The sequence below is a fragment of the Triticum dicoccoides genome, chromosome 2B (genome assembly GCF_002162155.2).
Source record: "Triticum dicoccoides isolate Atlit2015 ecotype Zavitan chromosome 2B, WEW_v2.0, whole genome shotgun sequence".
In the NCBI taxonomy this organism is placed as follows: domain Eukaryota; kingdom Viridiplantae; phylum Streptophyta; class Magnoliopsida; order Poales; family Poaceae; genus Triticum; species Triticum dicoccoides.
In genome coordinates this window covers 470264741-470273247 of record NC_041383.1, presented here as the reverse complement: position 1 = coordinate 470273247, position 8507 = coordinate 470264741, and positions in this window count along the sequence as shown.

Below are 8507 nucleotides of genomic sequence, written 5' to 3'. Positions count from 1 at the left end.
GGGGGCGGCGCTCCGGGGCTTCTGGAGGGGCGTGGCTCGGTGGAGAGGAAGAGGGGGTCGAGGCGGAGCTTGCAGGCACAGCGAGGGGTCGAGGGGGAGACGGTGGCCGCGGTGTTACGGTGGCATGGCTGCGGCTGCGCTCGGGCTCGAGAGGGAGAGGGAGCAGAAGAGGGGGGAAGAGTTCGGGAGAGAGTGAGAGGGCGGTCGGGGCTGCTTGGCGTCGTCCGGGGCGTTCCAGGCGACGAGGAGGAAGCAGGAGGTGGCCAGGGGAAGCAGGAGGTGGAGGCGCGGCGGTGCGCGCGCGTCGGCACGCGCCGTTCCCCTGTCGGGGAGGAAGACGACACAGGAGGGGGGCCAGGTGGGCTGGGCCGCCTGCTGGCTGGGCCGGCCTGCTGCGGCTGGGCTGCACAGGGGAAGCCCCAGGTAAGCCCCTCCTTCTTTTATTTCTGTTTTCTATTTTTTTCTGACATTTGTTTTGATTTAATAAAATACTAAATCAATTTATTACCTTATGCCAATTTTTGCAGGAGCTAGATATATTATTCCAGAGCTCCTTTATAAATGACATAATTTTTGGACCATATTTCATATATATAGAAATATATTTCCAATGCAAATATTTATCGAATTAATCCAAATGGCCAAAATCAATATCCATGAGCTCCTAAAGATATTGTTTTGATTTTTATCTCTGTCCAATATTTTTAGAGGGCACCATGAGCATTTTCTTGGACCCTTTTGGAGAAATTTTTATTTGGGTCATTTTCAAAAATGATTCTGAGGGTTCCACCAATCCTCATTTCAAATTTAAATGAAATTTAAATATGATGCACAAATGGCTAGCTAGTCTAAGTCATACCAGACTAGGGATGTGACAACTCACCCCCACTTGAAAGAATCTCGTCTCGAGATTCAGGGGTCGACGGAAAGAAAGCGGGGTACTCCAGTCGAAGACGATCTTCTCGCTCCCAAGTAGCTTCTCTCTCGGAATGATGAGACCACTGAACTTTGAGAAACTTGATGTTCTGACGTCGAGTGACACGCTCTGCTTGATCAAGAATGCGAACCGGGTACTCTCGGTATGTGAGGTTATCTTGGAGATCAAGCGTTTCGTGGTCCACTCCACGGATAGGATCCGAGAAGCAACGCCTGAGTTGAGAGACGTGGAAGACATCATGAACTCGAGAAAGATGTGGGGGTAGTTCCAACTGGTACGCAACCTCTCCTCGTTTGGCGAGAATGCAAAAGGGACCAATGTAACGAGGAGCCAACTTGCCCTTGATACCGAAACGATGGGTACCCTTCAAAGGAGTAACCCGAAGGTAAGCTTGGTCGCCAATTTCATAAGTCATATCCTTATGATGACGATCGTACTGGCTCTTCTGACGAGACTGGGCTGTTTTCAAATTCTCACGAATGATGCGAACTTGCTCTTCTGCCTCCTGGATCATATCCGGTCCAAAGAATTGTCTTTCACCGGTTTCTGACCAGTTCAAAGGTGTTCGACATCTTCGTCCATAGAGAACCTCAAAAGGAGCTTGCTTGAGGCTGGATTGGTAGCTATTGTTATAAGCAAACTCGGCGAAAGGAAGACATTTTTCCCAATCCATACCGAATGAGATAACGCAAGCTCTGAGCATGTCTTCGAGAATTTGATTGACCCGTTCCACCTGACCACTCGACTGAGGGTGGAAAGCGGTACTGAAGGAAAGATGGGTTCCCATGGCAGTTTGGAAACTCTCCCAGAAATGAGAAGTGAAAAGACTGCCACGGTCTGAATTGATCTCTAGTGGAACACCATGAAGTGACACTATTCGAGAAATATATAAGTCAGCAAGCTGACTAGCAGTGATACTCTCTCGAACAGGAAGGAAGTGAGCCACTTTGGAGAGACGATCAATGACTATGAAGATAGCATTATTCCCTCTCTTGGTCCTGGGAAAGCCGGTGATGAAGTCCATACCAACTTTATCCCATTTCCATTCAGGAATAGCTAAAGGCTGAAGGGTGCCAGCAGGTCTTTGATGCTCTGCCTTAACGCGACGACATACATCACATTTAGCAATGAACTCCGCGATTTCTCTCTTCATCCTAGTCCACCAGAACCTCTGGCGTAGGTCCTGATACATCTTAGTGCTACCGGGATGAATTGTGAGAGGAGATTCATGCGCCTCCTTAAGAATCAACTGCCGAAGATGTTGCTTCTTGGGAACCACCAAGCGATTCTCAAAGAAAACAACACCGCGATCATCCATAGAGAAACATCCACCAACTCCCTTCTTAATGTTTCTCTTAATGCGGATAACCCCCCTATCAAACTTCTGGTCAGAGATGATCTGATCCTCAAGGGTAGGTTTCGCCACCAAGGTAGAAAGGAATCCGCGAGGAGCAATGTGAAGGTTAAGCTTACAGAATTCCTCATGGAGAAGTGGTTGGCCTTGCTGCAACATGAGATTGTTGCAATAGGATTTACGACTTAGAGCATCAGCCATGACATTGGCCTTGCCTGGGGTGTAGGTAATCCCTAGATCATAATCTGTGATCAACTCCAACCAACGTCTTTGCCTAAGGTTCAGATCCGGTTGGGTGAAGATATACTTGAGACTCTGGTGATCGGTGTAGATCTCGCAACGTTTACCAAGGAGGTAATGTCGCCAGGTCTTGAGTGCATAGACTACGGCTGCAAGCTCTAGATCATGTGTAGGATAATTCTCCTCATGTGGATGCAACTGTCGGGATGCATAGGCAATCACATGACGATCCTGCATAAGGATGCAACCTAGTCCCTGTCGTGAGGCGTCGCAGTAGATAATAAAGTCTTTAGTGAAATCCGGTGGCACAAGTATGGGAGCAGAAGTCAGGCGTCTTTTCAGTTCCTGAAAACTGTACTCACACTGTGGGGACCACTCGAACTTTTTATCTTTCTTGAGAAGTTCCGTGAGGGGTTTGGCTACTTTGGAGAAGTTTTCAACAAAGCGGCGACAATAGCTGGCTAGACCAAGGAAACTCCTAACTTGTTTAACGGTCTCAGGTGGAGTCCAATCGAGAACGGCTTGAACTCTCTCGGGATTGACAGCAATGCCCTTACCAGAGATTACGTGGCCTAAGTAGGTCACTTCTGACAACCAAAATTCACACTTGGAGAACTTGGCATAAAGGCGGTGCTCTCTGAGTTTTTCTAACACAAGTCTAAGATGTTCGGCATGCTCTTCCTCGTTCTTCGAGTAAATAAGAATATCATCGAGGTAAACCACGACGAACTTATCTAAGTACTCCATGAAGATCGAGTTCATCAAGCGGGAGAATGTAGCTGGGGCATTGGTTAGACCAAAGGACATGACGGTGTACTCGTACTGACCATAACGAGTGACAAAAGCTGTCTTGGGAATGTCCCCGTTTCTGATCTTGATTTGATGGTAGCCTAACCTTAAATCCATCTTGGAGAAGACTGAGGATCCGGCGAGCTGATCATACAGGTCGTTGATCCTGGGAAGCGGATACTTGTTCTTTATCGTGACCAAATTAACGGGACAATAATCAACGACCATCCGGTCCGTACCGTCTTTCTTCTTGACAAAGAGGACGGGGCAAGCCCAAGGAGAAGAACTAGGACGGATGAAACCCTTTTGCAAGGACTCATCGAGTTGTTTCTTAAGCTCGGCTAGTTCTAGGGGTGCCATCTTGTAAGGTCTCCGGGAGATTGGAGCTGTTCCTGGGATAAGATCTATGATGAACTCTACATCTCTGTCAGGTGGAACACCTGGCAGTTCCTCTGGAAAGACATCCGGAAAGTCACGGACTACCGGAATATCTTCAAGGTCTGGAAGAGGGCTGGCATTAAGAGAATAGAGCTGAGGCTTTGCAACTCTAGTGGAGACGGTGACTATCTTGCCAGATGGGTGTGTAAGTTGAACAGATCTTGTGTAACAATCAATCTTGGCATGATGAGCTGTCATCCAGTCCATACCCAAGATGATGTTAATATCTGAAGACTTGAGGGCTACAAGTGATGCAAGGAATACAAGTCTGTCAACAAGGATTTCGTTACCATGGCTTACACTAGAGGTTTGCCATTTGGATCCAGGAGTTTGGCTGACTAGCGGAGTTGGCATTTCACAAAATGACAGGTTGTGCAAGTTAGCATAGCTTTCAGAAATGAAGGAGTGAGATGCTCCAGTATCGAATAGAACTGATGCTGGGTGACAATTGACGAGGAGTGTGCCAAGAACGACATCTGGATCATCATGAGCGTCTTTAGCTGAGACGTGATGTACACGTCCACATTCAGTGGGGGCTGACTTGACACTGATCATCTTGCGTGATGGCTTAATACAGCCAACAGTCTTCTCGGGCTGGGGTGGAGCATAACTAGTCTGAGAGCAATCACGTGCATAGTGTCCTGGCTTCCCGCATGTGAAGCAAGTCCCTGAGGTTGGACGGGGACCCGCACTGACAAACGGTCTACCAGTAGGCCTGGGTGGAACATACGACTGAGCTGGAGGAGGCACCACATGAGATGACCTCGGTGTATAACCGGAAGGAAGAGCGGAATTTGGAACCCAAATCCGGCGTTTCTGGGAACTAGAGCCAGAGGGAGATCCCAAATCACGGGTGTGCTTACGAGACTCCTCGTAAGTGAGTTGAGCTGTCTCTGCATTGATGGCCTTGTTCACAAGGGCTTGGAATGTATCACAATGATGCAGGTGGAGATCACGACGCAACTTGGGGTTGAGACCCTTCCGGAACCTAGCTTGCTTCTTAGCGTCCGTGGACACTTCTTCTGTGGCATAGCGGGCGAGGTTCTCAAACTCTCTGCTATAAGCATCAACAGCCATCTTACTCTGGGTGAAACTGCAGAACTCTTCTCTCTTGCGATCAAGGAGGGCCTGGGGAATGTGACGCTCGCGAAAAGCCTCAGTGAAATCCTTCCAGGTAGGAATCTGGCCGGCTGGAAGCAAAGTCTCATAGTTCTGCCACCAAAGACTAGCAGGACCTTCCAGGTGGTATGTGGCATAAGTGACCTTGTCATCTTCAGCTACGCTCGCGGAACGCAGCTTATGGGTGATGCTACGGAGCCAGTCATCTGCATTGAGTGGCTCGATGGAATGATGAAAGGTAGGTGGGTGCAAACGAATGAAGTCATGAATGGTAGCAGACCCTTTGAACTGATGTGCGGTGTTCTCCTCGATACGTGCCAACAAGCGGTTGGACTCACGCTTGTTCCTCTCCATTTCTAACATGAACTCTGTCAACGAAGGCTGGTCAGGAGGATCCTCATTCCTACCATCTCCGTGGTTCTGGCTACGAGCGACGGAACTTCGCTTAGCTGATGACATCCTGAGAAACGAAACCAAGGACGAAATCAACATTAACTATAGAATGTACAATGTAGGACAAGGAATTAGTATCTCTCGAACTCCTAGGGAAATTTCGGCAGCATAACGACAGTAAAATGCTCAGAATGAGACATCCTACTAAAAATGGGGTGGTAACATACTCATCAGTATTACTCAAGGTTCTGAGATCATACTAAGCAGACTACACCGGAAATACTCAAAGCTGGGATATGACTCTGATCAACCAATCCTATGGAACTACAGAGTAGTAACACGTGACCCTGATAGACGGAAGAGAAGCCTAGTTCCTTAACCCCGTCGGAAAGATAGGACGACTCAGATCAGAAGGTCATGAGGTAAAGGAGTAAAAAGAGCCTTACGTTCCTTCCCACAATCAATTCCCTTACATAACTTAAGAATTTCTAGACTCAACTTCGACCAGTATGGCTTGGTAATCCTACAGGCAGTCAGGCTCTGATACCAGCGCTGTCAGGACCCCGACTCGATGCCACATCGATCTAGCATGTAACACCTCATATCGCTTTGCGGCCTCACGCACGGTATCCCCACGGGTGTCGCCTTACCTTTGCCCGGGACCGTTTGCGCATTTTGGCACACGTATATGATGGTGTCGCTAGCATCCATATGATAAAGAGCCCGGGCTGACATGGCTAGTCGTAAACCCAAAGTGGCACTAACTTACAGGGACAGGCATTCATGACCCAGCATCGAACGTGTCGGTCATCAGCGAGTGAATCCAGGCTGTAGCACTGGGCTAACAGGACTCCGGTGAACCGGGCTGTAGCGGGCTAGCAGGACTCCGGTATTCATCACGTGACATTTCCCCGAAGGGACAGACACAGGATCGAAGAAGGACACATGCCGGCCTGCCTAAGTGTTCCGGAGCAGTAGCAAGCTACCAGGGCTCAGTGGAAGCACTAGGAGACATTTCCCGGTAAGAGAGGCTACTAAGAATAAACAACTAGATAGTCAGATCCCACACATAGCAATACACATTACACGTACGCATAACATGCAAGTATGTGCTGTACAACATGGCATCACAGCATAACTCAACAACTCATATAGATAAAGGCTCAGAAGAGCCGGCATAGCAATTATTGCAAACAGGGGTCACAAGACCCATCATACAGAGCATACAAGCAACAAGCGGAAGCATTACATGTCTGGGTACAGACATCTACAAAAGAAAAAGGCTGAAGAGCCTGACTATCTACAACATCCGATCAAGATCGTAGCTGAGGTACTAGCTACTAGTCGAAGTCCACGAGAACACTAGTAAGACTGAAGTCTCGGCTGCAAAACATAAATAAAGCAACATGAGCACAAAGGTACTCAGCAAGACTTACATCAGATCCTATCGTACATGCATTGGTATCAAGAGGGTAATGTGGGGTTTAGTTGCAGCAAGCCAGCTTTGACTCTGTGGCTATCCTATTCTACGACTACCAGAAACTCTGGAGGTGAAACAACGTACACGAGTCCACTAATCACCACACAATACACTACTATGGATTCATCCCCGTCTCCCTACGAGAAGGCCATCCATAGCACTCACACTTGTCTTGAGCATTTTATAGTATCCACTTCAAGTTGTCTATGTACCATGTAAGCATCCAAGAAGTCCATAACCGCGGACCCGGCTATTCGAATAGATCATGTTAACCCTGCAGGGGTGTACTTCTTCACACACGCTCTCGCCACTTACCGCCATGTACACATCATGTATCTCGGCAACCTTCAAGCGGAAGCCTGGCGAGGGTGTCGGCCACGACCTGACTAACCACACAAGACTCTAGCCCAGGTTTATCGCCTATTCGGGTTCCATCCGCAAGGAGATCCGGCCGGGGTGTCACTCACGGCCCCAAACGATGTGAGCAGGGTTCCCGAGCCCACCAACCGGGTGCCACTCGGTACACCGTGCCACGTGTGCCTAGTCTGTCCCAAGCCCACCCTGCCGGGTGCCACTTGGTAGAAAAATAGCACTACCTACAAATACCAGAAACTAGTTGCGACTCCTGGACAGAGATCAAGTTGGCTAATAAGTCGAGAGGGGCACTTAAGCATTCCAATGTGTGGTAGTATCGAGTCATTGGACAACATACATAGAACTCAGTGCTTAAGGACGGTTCCAGTGAGACAACCCACCATGTACTCCTACATGGCCTCTCACCGCTACCTTTACCAAATCGTGTTCACACACTTCACTCTCAGCATCAGAACATATCGTAACACTCCAATTCATTCCCAATGAATCAGACCTGACAAAACTCTAAGCAATAGCAGGCATAGCATGGTAGGAACACATCAGTGGCTTTAATCAACTCCTACACATGCTAGTGGGTTTCAACTATTTACTGTGGCAATGACAGGTCATGCAGAGGAGTGGGTTCAACTACCGCAGCACAAAGTAGCAGATGAACCATTGTTGTCCTAATGCAATAACTGAGAGCAGGAGCGAGAGAGTAGGGTTTTATCGAAATGAACAAGGGGGTTTGCTTGCCTGGTAAATCAACAAGGGAGGCACTGCTTCACAGACAGGTACTCTGGAACGTCTCCGGAGTAGGACCTATCGAGAAGGAACGGTGCCGGCAATCAATACACAATCATATGCAACAATATGATGCATGAACATGGCATGTAGATGTGATGCTGTTGAGCTAATGCAACTAGTAAACATTTGGTTTGAAGTCCATTTGAACTAAAGGTTCAAATGCATTACTAAATTAAGTCTCTTATATATGCCATAATGTGTTTTCCCATATTCAGCATGTATAAGTTGGTTTTTCATGCATGAAACTAGTACAGATGGAAAGGTTGCATTTTTCTGATAATTTTTCATATATAAATTATTTTAATCTGAGCTACGGTTGAATTGTTATGAATTTTTGAAGTTTAAAACAATTTCTGGAATTTTCTGATTAAATTTAATTCCAGAAATCATATTATAGCGCCAGCATGACGTCAGCACGACGTCAGCGGTCAACTGGGCTGGTCCGGGTCAAACCTGACGTGTGGGACCCACACGTCAGTGACAGGGGGGTTAACAGGGGTTAATTTAGTTTAATTAAAAGGTTAGGGGGCACCGGGGCCCACTGTCAGTGTCAGGGGGGGTTAGTTAACGGTGATTAGCACTAAGCTAATCACCTG